Source organism: Kryptolebias marmoratus, linkage group LG18 (genome assembly GCF_001649575.2).
Source record: "Kryptolebias marmoratus isolate JLee-2015 linkage group LG18, ASM164957v2, whole genome shotgun sequence".
Classification (NCBI taxonomy): Eukaryota; Metazoa; Chordata; class Actinopteri; order Cyprinodontiformes; family Rivulidae; genus Kryptolebias; species Kryptolebias marmoratus.
The window spans coordinates 2,181,553-2,204,644 of record NC_051447.1 but is presented as its reverse complement, the minus strand read 5'-3'; the positions used below and the strand labels follow the sequence as shown (position 1 = coordinate 2,204,644).

Below are 23,092 nucleotides of genomic sequence, written 5' to 3'. Positions count from 1 at the left end.
CCCACACACACACACACTCCTCCTTATCCCCCTACTCTCCCTTCACACTTCTCCTCTCTCTTTCTGGGTGGAGAAAGAAAAGGGGAGTTCATGTGGGAGCGCTTGACAGCAACACAATCAAATTTCTATTCAGCTCCCCCGCCTGCCTATTTTACCTTCCTGGCAGCCGGGCATGCCGTGCACGCCGTGCACGCTAACACACAGGCCGGCGAGCCAATTAGAACGCAGCGCGGAGAATTTGTGAAAGATACAAAAGGTCTTTAGAGGTTTGGACAGGTGTCTCATTTGGCTGCAGGACATACTTTAGAGGCGTTTTCTGTGTCTGCGCTTGAATTTGTGGGCAGAAAGCGTTGAAGGTTATTTGTCATGCTGTCATTTTTTCTCAGCTTTTTTTTTTACGCCCATGTCGTCGTCTGTCGATCCCCTCGGCCCCCTCTATGGGAATGATGGGTAAATTTAAAGGGGAGAGAAAGAGAGGGGAGGTATACATCGGGTCACTCCGGGTTCCAGTGTTGGTAAAAACACGCTCCTCTTTCTTCGCCGTCTTGTAATTTCCGTGGGCTTGGAAAAACAAAAACAGAGATAATTGGTTTGTTGGTTTGCAGCTGTTTGTTTTACGGGGTTATTATCCGGCAGCTCCTTCATGGCTAGCAGCTCAGAGATTCCTCATTAGCATAAAGAAACACAGAGAGAATGTGGGAACATAGAAAAATGCACCAGTGTTTAATACCAAACGCTTCCTCTCTCACACACAAAAACATGCAAATCCAATCCATAATAGAGCAGCGCTGACACTGCCTCCAGCTGTGAGGACATGCAGAAAGGTGTCAGGGGGAGTAAAGAGAGGAGACGGAGGAGGGGAGGGACGTAGCGCCAACTATTTGTTCAGCAGACAACAGAGAGGAGAAGAAGAAGAAGAAAAAACCCAGAAAGACAGATGTAGCTGTAATTAGCGCGAGGCCTGGTGGCGGCGGCAGTGGCTGCTATTGCTGGTGGTGGAGATGACGGGAGAACAGAGGAGGCTGACGGTGCCTTTCACCCTCTGCCATCATCATCATCATCATCATCAAGGCTTGCACAAACCAACAATCGCTGTCAGTTTGTGTCAGAGCAGCATGTCATTGCGGCACAATGGCTGCTGTCAGTTAGCTCAAGTTCATCTGGATCAACTCAGTTTACTTTGTTTGTTTGGAGGAAGACGGATGTGTTTGTTTGTTGTTGTGTGTTTTAGTTTGGCCTTACTTTGGGTAGTTTTGATCTAGATTTTCTGTTTCGATGCTGGTCAGAATGGTTTCATCTTTGAATTATCCTGAGGTCTGGATTGATCTCTGGCCTTAACTTGGGTTACTTGGGACAGATCTGTTCTAGTTTCTGACTGACTCACCTGAAGCTGACGTACAGTCCCACTGATATGACGTGGCTCTAAAACTAAATAAATGTAGAATTGAACTGAAATTGATAAATGTATTTTAGAATATTTATCTGATGTGGTCCATAGAAACTTCATATAAATGATTTCATCTGTCTTTAGGCCTCTGTGATGGACTTCTGACCCATCCAGGGTGAAGACCTGCCTCAGCCGTGACTGCTGGAGATAAACCTCAGCTGCCCTGAGACCTGGAAAGGACGAACAGGTAAAAAGAAAATGGATGGATGTCTTTAGGTCTGAACTATGAAGCCGGATGGAAGATGTAAGATGTATTCAGGTGTGATATACACCTGAGGGAGCTTCAGGGTTCTGTTCAGTATCTCAGCTGTTCTTCTGGACAGAGATCTCTGAGGTTGTTCCTGGGATCTGTTGGAGCCTCTCTTCCAGTTTGGGGTCACAGCACCGAGTGAAACCCTCCATGCATCGTGAGGAGCTTTCATGTCTTGATGTCAGAGGCTTCTATCTCCTCCTTTGGACAGATTGTTATACCAGCAGGGGATCTGAACCGTATCCACAGCCTCTATCTGTGATGATGGAGGTTCAGGCTCATGAAGAACAGGAGTGGAGACAGAGCATCACCTCGGTATATGCTGCATTTGATGCTGACTTGTGTTTCTGGTTATGAATTGGCCTCTACAGTTGTCTTCCATGTTCCCAATGAGTTCTCAATGAAGGATCTTAAAACTTGTTCTGGGGTTGTCCTTTGGGGAAGCTGGTCTTTTTTCTGACTTCAGCTTCCAGGTTTCTGTCAGATGTCTAATTTTCTGAATGGGTAATAGTGTAGCATCATTCCAACCATGTTAAAGCTAATATCTCACTGCTGGGGATGAGCTGGCTGCTCAAAACTGCAAGAAAATCAGCAGATTTTTAATTTCAGTGAATTTTAAGTGTTTGTAGCCACATTTAGCACAACCAGTTTTATTTTTGTGTGTGCAGCTTGTAAAACTGTATTTTAGGTTGTGCACATTATAAACCCTCCTTAGATCAGTTTCTACCCACCTCAGCTGCTGTCCCACATTTAGGATTCAATCTTTAGAAATGAAGGTATGCAGATCTGAAGCATGTTTTAAATAATTATTATTCCTCAGTGTGTTTTTCAGACCTGGACATCTGGGGCTGCAGCCTCGGGTGTTTTCTTCTTGCAGGAGTCAGGAAGGGTTGGAGGCGCAGGCTATAACACTGAGATGGGTGAGAGAAAGCTTCCAGATGCCCATGATGACTCTGCAGCTATTTTGAGAAAATTTGTGCCACAATTCTTTTTGAACATGTTGAAAAATCAATTCAAGCAACAAGTCTGAGAGCCTCTGTGACTCATGGCAGGAAATTGTGAACCCCTGAGAACAATTTGAGACATTTTGCCAACTCGTCTCCAGCAGTTGCAGCCCAGTGACAGCGGCTTCGCTTCTCTTCTCATCCCTGAAGGTTTTGTTCCCGTCGACCCTTTCCCATCAGAATGGTTCCCCAACATCCAGATAAATGAAGAAGGAAAGAGACAGAGAGGTAAAGTTATAATAAACCGGCTGCTGAACGATGCCAGCCACCTACGAAGGAGTCCAATAAATCTCAGAGCCCATGTGTGAAGTAAGTAGGTAATCCTCTGGAGCGCAGCAGGAAACTCCCCCTCTTCAGCTTGTTGTTAACAAAACACGACAATTTGCACAGCATACTTTCTGCATCATGTCCCTTCTCTTGTGTGCTCGACCCATTTTGCTCCAGAATATTTCTGGTTGTGAAAACACGTCTCCAGAATCTGCAGCTGGGAAAGCTTCAGGTTCCTTGTAGTTTATTTAACTCAGACTTCCTTTTGCCTTTTTCTGCTGGACTGAGTTTGTTCTGATCTGTTTTGTTGGATTTGGTTCAGTTAGTTTCTGTAAAATGAAAGTTTTAGACAGAAATGATAAACCTGGGATGAATCATGGACAGTATCAGGAGTAATTAATGAGTAATAACTTTTATTTCTGCACCAACTAACTCTGATGTGGGATTAGAAATATAAAATAACAATAAATAATGTTGTGTTTGTTACGAATCATTAGTTAATTTGGTCATTATTAGTGTAACGATTAAAAGACTTGATTCAAACAGCAGAAACCAACATTTATTTACAAAAACATATAATTCCTGAAACAAAGTAAAACTTTTTCAAATTTATTACTTTAAGATTTATTTTAGGCAAATTGTTTTAATTAAAAAAGCCTTTGGTGTGTAAGTAAAATCAAATGTTTTATGATATTTTTAATGTTTTATTTTCTTATTCGCCTGTCATCAACCCTGAGAAACAGAAATTAAACTCCAGCTTCTGATTGGTTGGAATAAATTCTAAAACGTTTACAGTTATATAAAATCAAAAACCAACAAAAAAGAAAAAAGAAATGAGTGTTTGAAAATTACTAAATTAAACTTTAGAAATTCAGTCTTTTTTAAGAAATGATAAAAATTTACAGAAAGCAAAAAAAATCTTTTAAAATACATGACATTTAAATCTTTTTATTTTATTATATTATTTCATTTATTATTTTGCTGTTTTATGTATATTTTCTTGCTGATAATAAATCATTGTTCTAATTTTAATTAATGATTTTTCTGCCTTTTATTGTTTTATATTTAGTTTATTTAGTTTTATTGTTTTTTTTAGGTGTATCTTTATTTCATTAATCAGGTCATGAAGTGATGAAATGTTCAGATTATCTGATTAATTAAAGCCTAAAACGAGCAACTTTATACCTCCACCTCGTCTTTAAGTGTCAAAAAACATTTTCAGTGAGAAATAAAAAACAGCTCTTGATGGGAAATTTTTAAAGGTTTCATTGATAATTTTAGTAAAGTTAAAGATTAGAAGTTTGATTATTAATTTTATCTGTGAAGAACAAATAAACGGATAAATTCAGCACGTTGCTCGTTGAGTTTCACGCTCTGTGTTTGGACCCCTGCTCCGAGGGGTGAGGACAGGGAGGACAGTGAGGACAGCGAGGACAGCGAGGACAGGGAGGAGAGGTGGACGGGCTGCTGGTGAGGGGGTGAGGAGGTGAGGAGGATGTTAAGAAAAGGTAATGTGAGAAAGCTGGAGGTGACAGCTATTGTAGGGAAGGTGTGAACGACAGAGCGAGAAGATGTGAGGAGGCCTGAAGAGGGCTCCTTGTGACGAAGAGGGACCTTTTGAGGTCCCCCCCCCATTCCTCCAATCCCCCAATTAGGCAAACATTAACATCAATTAAGGCCCCTAACAGGAACACAGGCTCTATATAATTACCTTAATGGGTGGACGCTTTCTCTCTGTCCCCTCTCCCTTTCTGTCCTTCTTAGACCCTCAATCTCTTAAACAAACTCAGAGGGCCTCAGTGGGGGGTGGGGGTGGGGGGGCTGCAGGGTAGGTTGGTGTGGATGTAGTGGATGGGGGCTTTTGTGGTGGCTTTCTTTAAAAAAAAATGCCGGGCTGAATTGCTCCTATTGGTCAACAAACAGAGAAGCTGTTCCCACAGGGTGCCGAGAGGGGGGACAATACGGACCCCCAACCAAGATGAGAGAGGGGAGAGGGGGGAGCAGAGGGGGGAGGAAAGAGGGAGAGAAGGAGCTTCCAAGAAAACAGGAGTAAAAGGCCCTTCAGCCATGAAACAGAAGAAAATGTTTGAATGTGAAATAAAACCCTCCTGAAACACGGAGCCTTCACTCTTCGGCCTCTAGGGGGCGGTGTGAGTTCAGAACCTCCATTAGAACCCAGAGTCCTGCTAGTGTTTTTGGTTCCTGAAGTACGGCCCAACAGGACCAAACTCGGACGGTGAAAGGACTGAGTGGAGCAGTGGTTCAAAGTTGGGGTTGGGACCCCGCTGTGGGTCGTGAAACAACAGTTGAAGGGTCTTGAGGTGATTTCCATGAACTAATTCAGATTTAAAGATGATCGTTAAAAACACAGTTTTGACATAAATATTAGGACCAGCAGCTGAGGCTGTCCGTCTTTGTTTTATCAGTCTCATATTAAAGATCTTATTGTTTTATATTTTCCTAACAGAGCTGTCAGTCTGCAGGTTTCCTTGTGGTTCCTAGAGGTTCTAACAGTAGAACAGGAGGCGGAGCTTCCAGTTCAGACAAGGTTTAAGACTTTCCTGTTTGATAAATCCTACGGTTGGGGCTGGTTTGGGTTTCCTGAGGACAAACTGTCCACATGTCTTCACTCTGCTGCTGGAGGACAAACTGTCCACATGTCTTCACTCTGCTGCTGGAGGACAAACTGTCCACATGTCCTCTCTCTGCTGCTGAAGGACAAACTGTCCACATGTCCTCTCTCTGCTGCTGAAGGACAAACTGTCCACATGTCCTCTCTCTGCTGCTGTCTTTACTCGCTCTGTTCTCCATGTTTTTATTTCATTTTTTACTATAGGAACCGCACCTGAACCACTTCCTGTTTGTCTCTCTCTCAAAGCCCAGCCAGTCGAGGCAGACGGCCACCCGCCCTGAGCCCGGTTCTGGTTCTGGTTCTGGTTCTGGTGCAGGTTTCTCTCAGGATGGGAGACTGTGACCCAGCTAAGATCTGAGACAGTCTGCTGGCTTCTTTCAGACGGTGTGTATCTCTCTGACGGTGTGTGGAGAACATGTAAATCTTCTGTCTGAGTTTCTGTTTCAGAGCAAAGACTCCAGATTTGAACCGGCAGTAAACCGCTGCAGCTGTCATCTGTTCACCGTCAGAAAGTCTGAATCTAATGAACCAGAACTGTTGTCCTGAGACTGACACACAGGAAGTGACCACAGTGGGTCCGATCAGTTCTAAAACAATCAGAACCAACGTTTCACTGAAGAGAAACGTTCAGATAATCTGACTTTAAAATATCACAACAAAATAAACATGTTTAAATCTTTTTTACTCAGAGACATCCGTGAATACCTCTGCTGCTCGGGTGATTTTTGAAAATCGTGCCTTAATTAATTTAGCTTTTGAAGCCGTGCACATTATTTCAGCGTAGCTCCTCCCACATCGGACCCACACTCAGGGTTTCATCGGCAGATTTGGACCAGTTTGTTTTTTATCAGTGTTGATGTTTTTAGACCAAGACGAGGATAAGAAGCAGAAAAAGACCTGAAGTGTTTTCTCTCATGACTGATGGTGGTACCACCGGCACACGAGGACCGACCCGGTCCAGGTAATTAGTCCAGAACATTAGTTCACATCTCCTCCTGCTGGTTCCACTTAATTCAGTTCAGACCAGTTTTTATTATAACAGTGAAGAAAATCACGTTAGAGTCCTTAAATCAAAAACAAATGTTTGATTCAAGTTCATTTACCTGTGATCCAATTAACCTGAAATCAATTTAATCAGCTCAGATGTGTTTTTTCATGAATTTCAGATTTAGACTAAAGTCATTTTATGTTGAGAAGTTAAAGCTACTTTGGTCAAATATTAAAAAATAAGATCATGATTTCTCTTCACATCCAGCAGCATCTCACCTGACCTGTTGATGCTCAGAGCTAGTGTTGGGATCAGTCTCAGCTACTAAGTTTGATTAGCTGTGGCGGCCATCTTGGGTTGTGTTAATGTTGAAAGATAATCAGTTGTAGAGATGAATCCACTGATTACTTTCTGATAGTTTCATTGAAATCTATCCTGCGGTTCACAAGATATTTTGCTAACAGACACACACCAACGCCTGAAATTACTGTACGTGATTACACGGCTTCTCAACAGCCTTCTTCAGTCACACGTCTTTATCACAACATCTAAATCAGTCTAAAAATATTACTTCTTACTTTCTTTAAAAGGTCAAAGAGACAAGAAAATCTTTCCAAAAATCCAGTAATTATCCTGTCTCCATCTGATCCGTGTGGTCATTTTGACTCCTGTGGTCATTTAGAATGAATCCTGTGTGCTCGTGTCATTATCTAATTGGTTTTCATTTATAATTACTGAAACAGGTGTGGACTTTTCAGTCCCACAAGCATCTCCTCAATTAAAAAAAATCCTCCTGTTTTCCCGACGATTTATCAGAGAAAGAACTTCTCATGAATGTCACACCTCAGCGGCAGGTTGGGAGGTGACAGAAAAATTGTTTGTCGTTCTGAAAAGCTTTTGGAAGCTGAAAATAAAAACACGTGTGCGGCGCTTTAAAGAACAAAGCCTGCTATTGCTGCAGCCTGGCAATTTAAAAGTGCAAAATGACAGTGAGAGGCTCCGGCAGGTAAGTGGTGTCTGCGTGTGCAGCTGAAAACAAGGTGAGATTTGTGGCTGATCAACTGATGGCGCCGGCCGGCTTGTTCCTGAGTACCCAGCTGCACTCGAGGTTTTCAATAAAACCTCGTTGAACAAAGAGACAGCGGGGACTGGTGATTTTTACCGTGCAAAATGTTCCCTAAAAACCTTCATTAGCTGCCAGAGAAGTTATTCTATTAGGCAGCCGTGGTTAAAAAGTACATCTTTCACTTCTGTGCTTCTCTGATGAAACTAAAGGAAAGATTCAAGCTTGAATGCATATCGCCCGCCACCTCTCACAGCCAGAGATTTATAAAAGACTGTTGAAGTGGTCACACCCTGAAGCAACGTTATGCATGATGTCGTGAGTCGGGAGGACTCTCAGCTACTACCACGTCAGATTTTAATCTAGATGTAGGCATGTTCGTGTTTCTATGGGTCAGCTGAGCTTTAAGCTCCTGTTTTCCTCGTTTATCTTTAAAAGTTCATTCAAGTTCCCATTCAGCTCTCAGCGTTCACACAGAAACATTTATTTTATTATCTTCTGACTCAAACTTTTACATTTTTCATTAGATTTTGACTGATTTGAGGAGTTTGTCATTTAATAACTGAATAGTTTTGTCTGATTGAAACCCTCGTTAATGCTTACCCAGTTTTTAACGAACGTTTTTGTTTTAAAGTTAAATCGACGCTGCCGTAACATGCAGATGTTGTCAAAGTTATTTTTTTATCTTGAGTTAACTCGTTAAATGTTTAAATGAACTGGTGTGTGGATGTTAAACTCCAATCTGTGAGGCTGGGTTAATTTGGGATGTGGAGCCGTACAATGTGCTGCTGGTGGGGGATTCAGAAATCTGAATTATATCTGCAAAGCGTCACAAATCTCGACAGCACATCTGTGCCTTTTCTTTCTTTTCTGCTTTCTTTTTTTCCAACCAAAGGTGATGATTTAAGCTGTCATGTTTCTGGGCAGGTTAAAAAATGTTTTAATATAATATTTCAAAAAAGTTCAAATGCATTCAGAAAATCGGGCTTTAAAGCACTTTAGTGTTTGTGTCTTTTGTGTATGGCTCAGCCAAAGTAACGGTTTAATCTGACATATTTCAGTACAGGAGAATAATAATATTTCAGCGTGGTCTTTCTTAATAGTCGCAGAAAAGAAAAGGCTGCAGGCTATTCATCGGGCTGATGGCTTACTTTGACACTGGCTGGTCCTGGCTCAGTGGGACTCCACAAAAGGAGTCAAAGGGTTTAGACGAGCTGCTGCTCAAATGGACTGACAGGGAAGCATTAGCTGGCCCTACTGCTGCTGGAGGTCACAGTTCTGATTCCCTCAGTACGGCAGCTCTCTGATGAAGAGTAGATCCCTTTCAACTCCTCCAAAGGCCATCTTAAAAGGTTTGTCCACCAAAGATCAGAAACTTTGTCATTTCTCTTGGACAGAAATACTCATTTTTACCCTGAAAGTGGCTCAAAATAAACAGATTCTGAGTCTCCGAATTATAAAAAGAAAAACCTGAAACCAACAGTTTGTTTTGGTCGGATCTAGTCTGAATCAGACAGGCGGAGATGACTTTAAAGGGATAGTTCAGATCATCTAATAATCAGAAAATACTAATTTTTCAGCTGATTGTTTCTCCCAGTAAAACACGAGCTGAAAGTAGCAGAACAGCTGCTAAAAGCTAAATGTAACTAAATGCAAGCTAAGCCAAAACTAGCATAAAAGTAACAAAAGGTTAGCTAAAACGAGCAAAACATGAGCTAAAATGTCCGTAAAGTGTTTGCCTTTTCCTGCAATATGTTTTTATTTTGTATGTTATCATGTGCAAGTAAAAATAAAATAAATAAATGCAAGAGGCGACCTAAAAGCTTAAAGTAAGAGCTAAAAAGTTGCATAAAATGACAAAAACAAAACAAGAAGCGATTTCAAAGATATCTGAAGAGATCTCCATGTGTTTCTGTAGGGAAATATTTGTAAATAAAGTTAATATTTTTAAAAGTATAAATGTTGCAGAAAACAAAAGTCATCAGCTGAACGTTTTGATGTATGAAGGGTTAAAAAAAGCTCAAAGTCTGCACGAGTTAGAGTTCAAAGAACGTACAGAAAATAAAAAATTAAAACCAAAATCAGGAAAACGGCGGTGTGATTGCTGACTCAGCGTTTCTCTTGTGATGAAGAAGGAGCTGAGCTGATCGTTTCATTACAGCCATGATTCCACAGCTTTAAGAGCAGAAATCATTTTACATCAGTTACAACATGTTAGGCATTTAGAAAACACATATTATCATGTTGTTGTTTTAATAAAAGGAGAAGTCATAGTTTAAAAATGTAAAACAGCAAATCTGACTGAAGTTACTGGACCTGTGTGTTGGGCAGATGTTGTGCTGTGGTTCTGAGAGAGTTCTGCTGGGAAATGAAGAACAAACTGCATCAGGTGGACACCTGGGGAAACAAATGCTAACGTATGCTAACACACACACACACACACACACACTCTCTCTGCTGGAAAGTCATTATGTTGGAACAAGTTGACAAGGAGCATTTAAAGTCCACTCTCTTGACACAAACTTCTCATCTGTAATGACAGCTGGCAAGCTATTAATGGCACACACACACACACACACACACACACACACAGGTATGCACGTCAGCGTGACAGCTCCATTATTAACCCTGGGACGTAACTGCAGCCGGATCGAAGTCGTTGGTGCAGCACGTGTCTGTCTCAGCACATGTGTGAGGCGCTGAAGCTCTTTGCAAAGTAATGTAAAAAATGAAACATGTTTGACAAAATGAGCCGGTGTCAACATAAAGATCTGAGATGGATAAAAACATGCAGTCATTATAATCTGATCCCAGAACAGTTTAACAAAAAGCTGAAACTCTTTGGACGTAGTGGTGAAACATGAAGTGTTCTCATATATGATACAAATATTTACTCTATCGTGTACTAACACTGCCAGGGATCTCCAGTCTGTACTCCTAGAAACTATAATAACACATCCCAGTGTATTTTTTTTTTCTGTTATCAGACAGCACAATGAGTCACACATAATGAGCCGCGCATTAATAATGAGTCATCGATTTTACAAAAGTGACAATGTCTGATAAGATGACTCGAAGCACAGTCCAGGCTTTGATTTTGGTGGTACTTCCTGTCTCGTGTTGTCAGAAGTGAGGGGTAACCCTTGTTGGGCTGTTTGTGTGACCGTCTAACGGAGTGTGGCTATGATTCATGCTAAGTGCCTTTTAGACACAGAAAAACAAAAAACTGACTAAGATTTTAAGGTTGGCGAGGGTCGGGTAGATAAACAGGTAAATATGTCTGACTACCTGAAACTCCAACATCCAACACTTTTATTCCATAAAGCTTAAAGAAATGTTGGACTTACTTTGGGTAAATTCAAGCTATCACCAAACCAGGCTCTTATTTTCAAGCGTATCTATGAGCTTTATTTTGAAACTCCAGGTTGAGTCCTCTTCCTGTTCCTCTGAATCCTCGGACCCTCTGACTGAATCCTCCTGACCATCGAAGGTCTGATTAGAGATGACAGGAAGTCTGAGATTCTGCAGGATCTGTGTGTTTTATTGAAATAAAGTTGAGATTCTGCAGGATCTGTGTGTTTTATTGAAATAAAGTTGAGATTCTGCAGGATCTGTGTGTTTTATTGAAATAAAGTTGAGATTCTGCAGGATCTGTGTGTTTTATTGAAATAAGATAATAAAGTTTTCTTCCTCTGCTGATTTGTGAGCTTCATGCAGCCAAACACCAGCCTGGTTCTGCATCAAGCCAGAAAAAAAGGGAAGTTTGAGATGACAGAGGTTAATAAAAATATTTCCGCCTCCTCTTCAATCTCGTCTGTCAGTAAAGGTGTAGATGGTAGCTGACAGATATGGAGAGACACAAATACATGAGCACAATCTGTCACTCTGATAAATATACCTCCTTCACTTCCTACATCCTCACCTCCTTCCTGCTCCTCTTCTTCCTCTGAACACATATCAAAACATTTCTTTTGTTGCTACCGGGAGATAAACATTTTATTTTATTTTAGTCATGATTACCTGTGTTTTACCTTACTGAAAACAGATGAATCTTTATGTTTTCCTGACAATCACTTGTTCCCAGCCTTGAATGCATCTCCTTTAACTTCCACCTCTGAACAGGTTTTCTTGTATACCTTAACAAGCTTTAATGCTTGGCCACATGATGCGTGGTATTATTTTAGTTGTGTTTTAAGTTTTCATGGTGATATAATTAGGACTGAATGGAAAGTTCGCTTAAATTTTTGTGTTCTTTGAAAAATCTCATGAACCACTGAACAGATTTGGATGAAACTCTCAGAAAGTAATGACTAGGTGCCTCTACAGCTGATTACTTTAAAAGTGTCTTTCACTGAACGTTTCCATAAAATGTCTACACAGACCGGTCCGTCTTTATGCTGCTGTTGGAGCCTCGTCCCCCACAGACGTGAGCTTTCAGAAATGAGGCGAGCGCCGTGGAACCAAAAGAGGCGGAACTCAGCTGTGTTGATGTGGAGCCTAATAAAATAATGTGACGGACGTCTGCCTTGTATTGTTTATTAAACAGGATGGATTCATTCAGTTCAGTGATTCTGTTTGTGGTTAACTGATTTTTTTTAACTAAAAGTTTGTGTGCGCCATCATCGATCTCATTGTTTTTCTCTCAAACCTCCCCAGAAAGCAAACAGTTACTTATAAACTTCCACAATCTGCCAATAAAATCAGGAAGTGGGGAGATTTCAGAAGAATCTGTCCTTCATAAAGTAGAATGTAGAAATGTAGAAACCTGTAAAATGAAACTTGTGATCTCCAAATTTCAGCTCAGTATCTCTCCAGTTGACTGAGTTTTTTCCATTTCTGTGTCTACAAAGGTAGCTGTGGCGGCCATTTAGAATTTGTTGTCTGTTTCTGAGTGCTAACAAATAAACGCACCAGAAGTTCTGCAGGAAGTTTTTTAGTTTTTTTAATTGTTTTGAATTTAAAACTCATTAAAGGTGCAAAAGCATAAAAACCCAATCATTACTCTTACACAAACTTGTTATTAAGGCTGGTATTTACTATGTTTAAGGTTGTTGTTGCAAAGCATTTTGTATTCTGTTACAACACTGCGTTCCTTTTTATCCACCTGTAACTCAGCCATCTGGCTGGCTGTTTTTCTCAGATCTCACTGAATGACAAGTCTGAGGTTGCTGAGCTTCTCGGTAAAGCCATGAACAGAGAAAAAGCATTGTGTGCAGAGGTGTGAATGTGTTCTCTCCTGCTTTAAGACAGAATCGCAGTCAATCAGCCCAGAAACAACCGCTTATTTCTCCTCGTTTGCTCGACAGAGCTGCTGGCAGAAGAAAGGCCGGCTTGTTTTGTTTGGAAGCAGGAACAGAACTGTAGCTTTGTATGATTTTAAACCTGAGAAAAGTGCTCAAATATATTTGATTGGACTCCTTAAAGGTCGCGTTAGGGGCTGAGCTGTGAAGGGCTGATTTGGACCTTAAGCTCTGTTCTTCCTCTCAGCCGTGGGAACATGTTTCCTGGAGAACGACCGTAAACACAAATATGAAGAATATCCTAACACCAAATACACACCGGCACGGCAAAATGTTCTATATGAATATGGACATCAAAGCTTTACTGAATAATTTGGAAAATTATTATCTATAAGCTGCAATCATGACCTAAGGCTAATTTGATCTGTTTTTGGAGGTTTGGCTGCTTGTTAAATTTAGCACACAAATATAACACTGCTGATTTTTACACAACATTAACTGAAATTAATAATATCAAAATATTACAGGAATTTAAACATAAAGGTTCATCATTATTAGAATTAGAAAATCATCAAAAAAGTAATTTATTTCAGTAATTCATTCAAAAATTTAAACTGATATTTTATAAATATTTATTACATACAGTGACATTTAATTTCCAAAAGTTAGGATTTAAAAAATGTAAATAAACACAAAATGCAATAATTTTCCTATTTGATAAACTCATATTTTATTCACAATAAACAAGGAAGCCTCTCCTCTTCTTCTGCCATCAGTCTGTAAACATCTGGACCTGAGGTTGTCCCATTCTGTCTGTGAGCATCTGGACCTGAGGTTGTCCCATTCTGTCTGTGAACATCTGGACCTGAGGTTGTCCCATTCTGTCTGTTCAACAGTCCTGTTCTAAAACCTGGAGTAATGCACCCCCATACCATCAGAGAGGCAGGCTGGACCTCAGAACAGTTCTCCTCTTTGGTCCAGAGGAGACACATCTGTTCCCATCTGGCTTCTTCTTTGCCTGATAGAGCTTTAAGCAGCACGGTGAACTGTGTTTACAGACAGAGTTCCTGAGCAGAACCAGAACCAGAACCTGGTTCTGTGGAAGTGTTCCTGAGCAGAACCAGAACCAGAACCTGGTTTTCATGCAGCGGCCCCTTCCAGGGTACTGAAAGCTCTAGTTGCTTTGATTTGATTTAAATAATTAAAATTTGACATAAAACTATGTTAGACATGGTCTGTGCAGTTTTATTTGTTTTGTTTTATTAATTTCCTCAGCCATGACAACTATTGTTGATTTTTCTGTGTTTTTATTTGTGTTCTTTTCTTACAACCCTGGAGAATAAATCTTTGTGGGTCAGTTTCACATAAATAAAAACATTTTTTCCTCTAAATGTTCCATATTGACAGCACCAAATAAAATTCAAAATCATTGTATCCTGTTTTCTTTTTCAAATATGCTCTTTTTGACTCCCTCCCTCTTAGCACCCCTTATCTCCACCTAAGCCTGGCTGTCAATCAAACATGGCAGGGGGTGGAGGAGACAGATGGAGGTCTGGAAAAGGAGGAGGCCTAGGTGCTGCTGGCACTCAGTCTGCACCCATCTATACGTGTCTATATATACTGAGATGAATATATGATCAGATTAAACATAGAAGACAACTGCAGATGGAGGCTGAAAGGTTACGTCTGTCCATCTGTCTCCGTTTCAGGCGCCTTGGTGATGTATAGAAGATATACATTTAGACTTTTAGACTCCTTCAAAACCAGAAAGTTGAGGGCTCTTTGTTTCCCAGCATCATCAGACTCCAAAACAAACAAACAAGGATGTCACTTAGTGAAAGATCTGATCATCATTTAAATGTGGGAAACGTTAAAACAGGAAAATATATCGAGATAATATGGAGAAAAAAAAAACAAGTTAAAGCTGAGAGTGAAGAACTGGTTCCAGCTTCTCAGAGGTTCAGGATCAGGAGCTGCTGAGGAACTGGTCATCATCAGGAGGAGCTACAGGTGTGTGTTAGCACAACGCCAGGGCAGAAAGACATCAGCAATGACCTCAGAGGAGCAGCTGCTGCTGCTCATGAATCTGGGAAGGGTCAAAGGTCACCTGGAGTCCATCATTCTACAGAGACAAAGATTATTCACAAGAGGAGACAGCTGCTGATCTTCACCCTGAAGGTCAGACCGTGCAGTGAGCTCCATCTCAGCCTCTACAGGCCTCAGTCAGCAGGTCAAAGGTCAAAGGTTAAAGCTTCTTCTGTCTAAGAANGAATGCACTGCAGCTGTCAGCACGGTGGTGGAGGGCTGATGGTTTGGGCTGATTCTGGAGTCAGATGTGACAAACAGGACAATGATCCCAAACACAGCAGAACGGTCCAGAACCAGAACCAGAACCTCAGAGAGCTGAGCAGAAACCAATGAGCGGAAGCAACGCTGGAAAGAAGAGTGGGCCACAACTCCTCCACAACCATAATGTTGTTGTTCTTATTTATTAATGATAGTTTTATGTGTTTACATTGTCAGTTAGCTTAAAACTAGCATCACATGCTAATGTCTGCTGAACAAACATCACAGGCTAGCCTTTTATGTAGCATTTTGCTTCTTTTAGCTTCAACAACTCAGTTTTAGCTCATTCAGCAGCCGTTCAGCTCTCAGTATCAAACAGAAAATACATTTCTCTGGTCTGGAGTTGGAGCTCCTTTCAAACGTTCATGTGTGCAGGTGATAAAAACTCCAGAAACGAGACGTTTGGGTCAGATTTTTAATTTGGTAAATGTACTAAATAAAAGAGTTTTGGAATAAATGTCTTTAGCTGTCAAGAACCAGCTGTTTCTGGGTGTGTATGTGACCCTCTGAGTGTGTGTTTATTTTCCAAGACACATTTCTCCTCACACACACACATACACACACTTCATGTCATGTGGATCCAAACCTTCCTTCAGCTCGAATAACTGAGAAAATAAACTCTTGAGATCATTTATCCGTTGTTGACCTGCCAGCTGGGAACGTGTGTGTGCACGTGTGTGCACGTGTGTGCACGTGTGTGTGTCTTCACAGGACTTGCTGGAGTTCTGGTTCTTGTGAGGACCTTCCAGGGCTGCGTGGGGGCTCAGGGTCCAGTTCAAGTTCAGGGGCCTCAGGCAGATCTACGGACCCCTCAGCGGTCTGATGGGGACCAGATTACAACCTGGGAAGGGAACTGTTCCCAGAACACCAGCTGTAAAGAAGAGTGGGCAGAAAGGATAAAAAACGCCAACGCTTCAAACAAAGATCTCACGGATCTGTTTCTGCTCAGAGTCTGAGTTAAGAATCAGGCTCAGCTACTACCACACCAAACGTTTGCTCCATATTTCTGAAAGTAGACATGTCTGTGTTGGTTAATGTCAACTAGCTGTGGCGACCATCTTGAATCTGGGTGATTGACAGCTTTCTGGGAGCTTTTTGTTCATGACAGGCAGGCGATTACATGATTGCCTGCCTGTCATGAACGGAGGTCGATCATGACTAAACAACTAATCAGAGCAAATAGGAATTATTATTAAATCATGGTTTGGATTTAGTTTTTTACAGATGCTTCTGGATTTTGGCAACAAATAGTTTTTTGTCCGAACACAGAAACTCGTATCCTGAATTTTCCCTGAATTCCCTGAAGTCTGGAGTGGCGTGGTCAGTCATCAAAGGTTCGTTTCTGTGCCGTTTTCCTCCTGTTTTATCACCGCGTTAACAAATATTTTTCCTGGTGTTGTATTTTAGTCAGCGGTCCTTGTCAAACACAGACTCCACGACACAACAACACTCGTTTAACTACAACTCTGTGTGATGCCAAAAGCAGAGCTCTCACTTTCCTGCAGGACAAGCTGGGATCACAGCGAGTGTGTGTGTGTATGTGTGTGTGACGATGTATGCTCTTATCACCTCTGCCTCGTACACACTGCACCTCAGGGCTGACACATACACACCCGCGAACACACACACAAACACACACATACAGTGAGAGCACAGATGGCCCTACATTCATTTCTGCTGCCAAACAGATGGACCCGACTGGATTCATTCATCGACGGACACACACAGAAACACACACCGGCGATTAGCTCGACACAGATTAACTGCAGAGTGAAGAGGATTCTGCATGCAAACACAGACATTTACATTTGTGCACACACACACAGAGTGGCTGCTGTCCAATGCTTGTTTCCCTCAGTCTGTCCTAACACACACACTGCCGGTGGCTGCTGTCCAATCACAGTGCCCTCAGTGTGTCTCTGTGAGTCGGAGATGCGAAGTCTAATTACCAGAACAGCATCAATATTGATGAGGGCCATTTTATTCCATCAATTCCCAGCCCTGCTCTTAAATTCACTTAAGTTTCACTTCATGTTCAGAAACAGCAACAAGGTCAGAGATCGATGCTGTTCAGCCTCGATACAAGTTTTCCTCTTTGATTAGGAGGCTCCGCGCTCACACAGCTACCGAGGACGCCGGAAGGTTCACTTACAGATTACTACAACATGCACTTAACCAAACTAGTTCCTGGACCGGCAGTTTGTGGCGGCTGCTGCTGCCCCGATTCCAAAAAAGTTGGGATGTTGTGTGAAATGTAAATCAAATCAGAACGCAATGATCTGAAAATCTCATGAATTTTATTCACAGTGGAACAAAGTAACATCTACTGTTTAAACTAAGAAAATGTAGCATTTCTAGGAATGAAATGTTGAATTTGATGGCAGCAACACATCTGTAAAAGTTAGTGGTTCCAATAAGAAACATCTGGAGGAGCATTTAGGAACAATTTAGATTTTTTATGTCAAATTTTAATTATTTAAATCAAATCAAAGCAACCAGAGCTTCCAGAGCACTGGAAGGGGCCGCTGCATGAAAACCAGGTTCTGGTTCTGGTTCTGCTCAGGAACACTTCCACAGAACCAGGTTCTGGTTCTGGTTCTGCTCAGGAACACTGTCTGTAAACACAGTTCACCGTGCTGCTTAAAGCTCTATCAGGCAAAGAAGAAGCCAGATGTGAATAGATGTGTCTCCTCTGGACCAAAGAGGAGAACTGAGAAGGTCAGCCTGCCTCTCTGATGGTATGGGGGTGCATTAGTCCAGGTTTTAGAACAGGACTGTTGAACAGACAGAATGGGAAAACCTCAGGCCCAGATGTTTACAGATGCTGCACAATGGAAACATCTGGAACATCTGTAGAGAGACGAGTTGATGATGTCAGATTCAGAATTATTTCTTTTTTCTTAGTTTCGACATTTGATCTGTTTAATAAATGTGGATTTGGGGGATTTGCAGATCATTGCATTTTATGTTTATTTACATTTTAGTCAAAGTCCCAACAGTTTTAGAATTTGAGTTGTTTGTATTTATTACCCATGGTCAAAACAGGTGTGTGATCATGTAATTTCTGTTTGCAATAAAGTACTGATCGGGTTTTATCCAAACTCAACTTGATTCAAGATGGTTGCTGCAGCTAATAAACTTTATCCAACAGAAAACTGACGATTTTACAGATAATGGGGTAAAATATGTTGTGGTAGTAGCTGAGAGTCAGCCCCAACACAAACTGTGAGCATTCACAGATCACACAAGGTTTTTGTTTAAATCACTGGCCTGCCAGGAGATGGGCGATATGCATTCTTTCAAGCAATGCTAGTTTTCAAACTTCTGACAGAAAACTTTCGAACTTTGGATGAATTTCTTTAATTTCCTGGTCTGACCCTTGTCGTGAACAGCTGCGATTCAAATAAATTTAATTTTAATTCTAGCTGTGGGCAGCAGTCGAAAGTAAAGTTTTTCTTTCAGTGTTTTTTCAGATTTTCCTCAACAGAAAGAAACTGACAGGTTAAAATCAAAATCAAATTCTGTACTTTCAGATGTGAACTGAGGCCGTTCTTTGTTTCAGACAGAAACTCAGTCGTCAGTGTGTGTGTGTGTGTGCAACCTGCAGCTGCCTGTGTGTGTGTGTGTGGTCATAGCCAATCTCTTAAAAAAGCAAACTTGTTAATTCCTCGTCGTTCTCCATGACCCTCAGATTTGTCCCCTGAGAGGAGCAACACTCATGGCTGAGTAGTGTGTGTGTGTGTGTGTAAGTGTGTGTGTGTGTGTGTGTGTGTGTGGAATGCTGATGGATTATGGGAAACCCTCTGGATGATCTCAAACCAAAGACTCAACACCTCTGCAGCCCAAACAGCTCAGCTCCTAATCTGAAGGAATTTGAGTTTTTTTTTTTTCATTTTGCTTCAACTTTTAGCTGAGAAGTGTTTTAAAGCTTTTATAAAACTGAAAACATCTTTATTTTTTCTAATGTGGCCTCTGAAATTTGTGCTGTAACTTAATTTAAGTGCTTAAACTGACTGTGGGAAGAGGAGCCGATCAGTGTCTCTCATTGTCCAGATTCCTTCAGATTAGGAACTTTGTTGGACCTAAAAATAATCCTGAGTTACAGTAAATAACCTGAAGCCAAGGATCCAGGTAGGCTGCTGCTCCGTTCATATTTCCACCACTTTGTGTCGTTTCACAGCACGTGCACAAAGACAGAGAGATAATTACCATCAGACATTTAAAAACCAGAGTCTGTAAGGATGACGGGTCCTCAGTGACCCATCAGACTGTCCTGCTCAGGACCTGAAACCCAAAATCAGACGAGCATCCACTGATTTCTGACCGCTGCATTCAAATCTGTCCGCTGGTTCATGACATATTTTACTAACAGACAAGCAAATACATTATCACCCAGCTTTGCCTTTCAGTGGCAGGAAGTAAAAAAACAAATATATTCAGAGTTTAACTTGAATTTTGTGAGTAATGGTGATCATAGTGTGAAAATGGTGCAAATGTCTCGTTTGTAACGGTGTGTGTGTGTGTGTGTGTGTGTGTGTGTAGGTGTGTCTGTGTGTGTGTGTGAGCAGTGTAGATTGAAGGGGAATCTCGGCAGTGGGGGGGTTGTTCAGCTAATTGCCGTGTGCGGATTGACGTGTTAGGACTGGAGGAAAGCTGAGAGGAACCTGCAGTATTCCCTTTCAGGATGAATGTGGATGTGTGTCGGCTGATACCGGAGCTTTATGGATGGGTGTGTGTGTCTCGGAGCGCTGCTTCTCCTCAGGTCAAAGTTCACCATCAATCCTGCACAGAGACTTTTCCTTCCAGCTCTCCCACTGAAACATGCAGCCCTCTCCCAGCGTTTAGTCTGCACCACGGCTCTGATTAAACACTGGATATGATTTCATTCAGAGGAGCAGACTTGTGTAAGGAAACTAAGCAACGGGGTCAAAGTTCAAATCGAAAGTATATTTTTATATAATCAGTTTTCTCTCAAGGGAAAGAATAGGAGGCGGGCGATCATGTAATTGCCTGAGTCTGTTAGCAAAATACTCACAGACAGGAATCATTGACTGAAAGCTGAGGCAGAAACCACTTCAGCTGACGTTCAGCTGATGTTCAGCTGACGTTCAGCTACTTCAGCTACTTCAGCAGGAAAATGATGATTTAGTTTTCATAACTCTTTCAATTATTTAACTTTATTTACATTTTTTATTGTGGAAATTAATGGAATAGTTTTGAGCTCTTTGAAAACTAAAGTTTTGCTCATTTTAGCTTTTAGCTTTTAACATTTGATCTTTTCCTCTGGTCTGAGCTTCAGCTGCTGTTCTGCTGGTTGCCAGTTTTTAATCAGTAGATGTTATTTACTGATTCAGTTCTTCAGTTTGTTAGTTTGGTTAAAGCCCAGCTCAGTTTTCCAGGATTATCAGTCAGTCGTGTTTCTGTCTTCTGTCCTCGGTTTCCTCCTGCGGCGGCGGTCCTGGTCTGGTCCTGCTGCCGTGCAGCTTGAAGCGGCGGATTAGTGTTACCCTGACAGGTTAACATGTCAGCAGAGAAAACAGACAGTAAGAGGATTAAAGCTGGGGGACATTCCTCCACACAATCTGATTTATTTCCCTTTGATTTGAAATCCCGTCTGTCTGCAGGAACTCAACTTGAAGTGCATCAAACACCGAATGAACAAAAACTACATGAAGACAAGGAGGCTGAAGATTAATCGCTTTATTTGACTGTTTTACACAACCTGCAACCTGACACCGTCAAAGAAAAGTCATTTTTTAACTTTATGTATCTTAGATGTTTGAAATAAAAGAGAAAAACCACATCAATGATTCAAAAATAACTAAAATATACCTTTAAAAAACAGAACTTTTAACATGTAATTATCACACTGTTGCTCTTTATTTTTCTGTAAGTTCTTATAATCTAACTCCTGTAGACTTTGTGCCGTTTCAGCCGTTCCTTCGGCTCGTTCAGCTGATGGCTGCTGGGACTTTTGGTTTTTATACTTTTCAGAATATTTGTTTATAAATATTGTCTGTATAGAAATACATTAAAAACTCTTCAACTCCTTTAAAAAACATTGAATCTGCTTCTGTCTGCTGCTTTTAGCTTTTAGCTGCTGTTCTGCTACTTTTAGCTTTTAACTAGCATTTTAATAGTTTTAGGTTTTAGCTATCGCTCGTCTACTTTTAATCTTTAGCTACCTTTTTGCTACTTTTAACTTCTTGCTAGTCCTTTTGACTTTTAGTTAGCGTTTGGCTTCTTTCGGCTGTTTGGCAGCATCTGTTCAGCTTCTTCAGCAGATTTCAGCTTCGCTCTTTAGCAGAAAACGTAATCTCTCTGTTTAATTTCAGAGAAGCACCACTGAAGAAGAAACTCCTGGTCCTGATTAAATAAAGCGCTGCTGAAATCCCCCTCGGCTCTCGGCTTCCCAGATGAAGATGATGAGGAGGGTCTTGGTATTTGGACTCTTGTCAAACAGGTTTTTTTCTCCTCTGATGTGAAAGGCGAGCTCGTCAGCGCTGACAGGTTGGCCTTGGGGGTCACCGCCTCGATCCGTTGTCCCTCTGAAGAACCGGAGAGGAGCAGCAGGACGGAGCTTTGTCTGCACCACAAAGGACAGCGAGACACCCGGCGGGCTGTGGGTCCCCCCCCCCAGAGACCCTTACAGCCAAGAGGCTACAGGTGGAGAGACAAATAATGAGGCAGCAGGAGGCACAGAGAAACCCCGACAATTACAGGACTAACATTCCTCAAAGAAATGTTTGTCACCCGCCGCCCCTCAGGCCCGAGTTTCAGGCTGAGGTCATTTTAGGACGAGGACGGAGTTTTAGCCTCTTTGGTCAAACCTCAGTTGAATCTTGAACCTTTATTTAGAAGATTTGATTTAAACACGAATCATAAGATTATCTTTGTTCAACCTTTGGGTGAAAGGCAGCGGGTGATATGCATTCCTCAGAGGACTGCGAGGCCTTTTACTCCCTGCAGACAGGATGAACAGCCCGCTCTGCTCTCTGTGAGTTACTTTTTATTTTTATTTGGTTTTTGATGAAGTTCTGTTTCTGAGATCTGTCCTTCTGGTTCCTTCATGGGTTCCGTGTGGTTCTAAGTTATTTGTTTTCATTTGTTTGCTTTTCCTCCCTCAGCCTGCCCCGCCCACCCTCACCTGTCCCAGGTTACAATCACTCACCTGTGTCCAGTTCCTCATCAGCCCCAGCCTTTATGTTCTGCTTGTTTGCTGTCTGGCTGCTTTCTGCACCTCGAGCAGGTCTTTCTCCTCTTCTGAGCATTTAGTTTGTTTCTTTGCTTTTTGTTTTGTTGAAGAAGCCTCTGGGTTCATTTTCCTCTCGCCTGATAGATGAAGTCAGAAAACTTTCAGTGTCAAATAATCACAACATTACACTTCATCAAATGCGGAAAACTGTCCTGGAAACTCTTTAATTATCCAACCAATCATCATTAATCTGCTTCTATCTGAGACTTTGGATAAAGTTTACTGTTTGTCATGAAGGAGACCTGTTTTTAGGAGCTCAGCAGTTTTTGTTTGGCTGAATTTAAGATGCACCAAATATAAGAACATTCCCAGCTCATTGTCTCCGTCTGCTGACTGAATGCTAACAGTTTATAAAATCCTACGGTTAAAGTTAAAATCTTCATCATGCAGCTTCATTCAGTGGGAAATGTGGTTTATAGGAGCGGAAACAATGAAAGCTGTAAATAACACATCAGTCCAGTTTTAACTTCCCACTGAGAAGATCCACGGAGGAGGAGATATGAAACAAGTCTGAATAAATGACTGGGTTGTTGGGTTCTTCAGGATTGGGTCGGGTTGTTGGGTTCTTCAGGATTGGGTCGGGTTGTTGGGTTCTTCAGG

General features: G+C 41.5%; 1 protein-coding gene and 1 long non-coding RNA gene across 3 annotated transcripts in view; one reads left to right on the top strand and one right to left on the bottom strand.

Moving 5' to 3' along the window:
- The window catches only part of LOC112450010, a 9,180-nt gene extending 5,289 nt beyond the window's left edge, over positions 1-3,891 (top strand). For both annotated transcript variants that reach the window (XR_003038573.2, XR_005234406.1), the window contains 2 exons: positions 1,532-1,634; positions 2,552-3,891. This is a non-coding gene — a long non-coding RNA (uncharacterized LOC112450010). The remainder of the gene's footprint in view (positions 1-1,531; positions 1,635-2,551) is intronic.
- The window catches only part of szt2 (SZT2 subunit of KICSTOR complex), a 321,741-nt gene that overhangs the window by 287,791 nt on the left and 10,858 nt on the right, over positions 1-23,092 (bottom strand). The window lies entirely within an intron of this gene.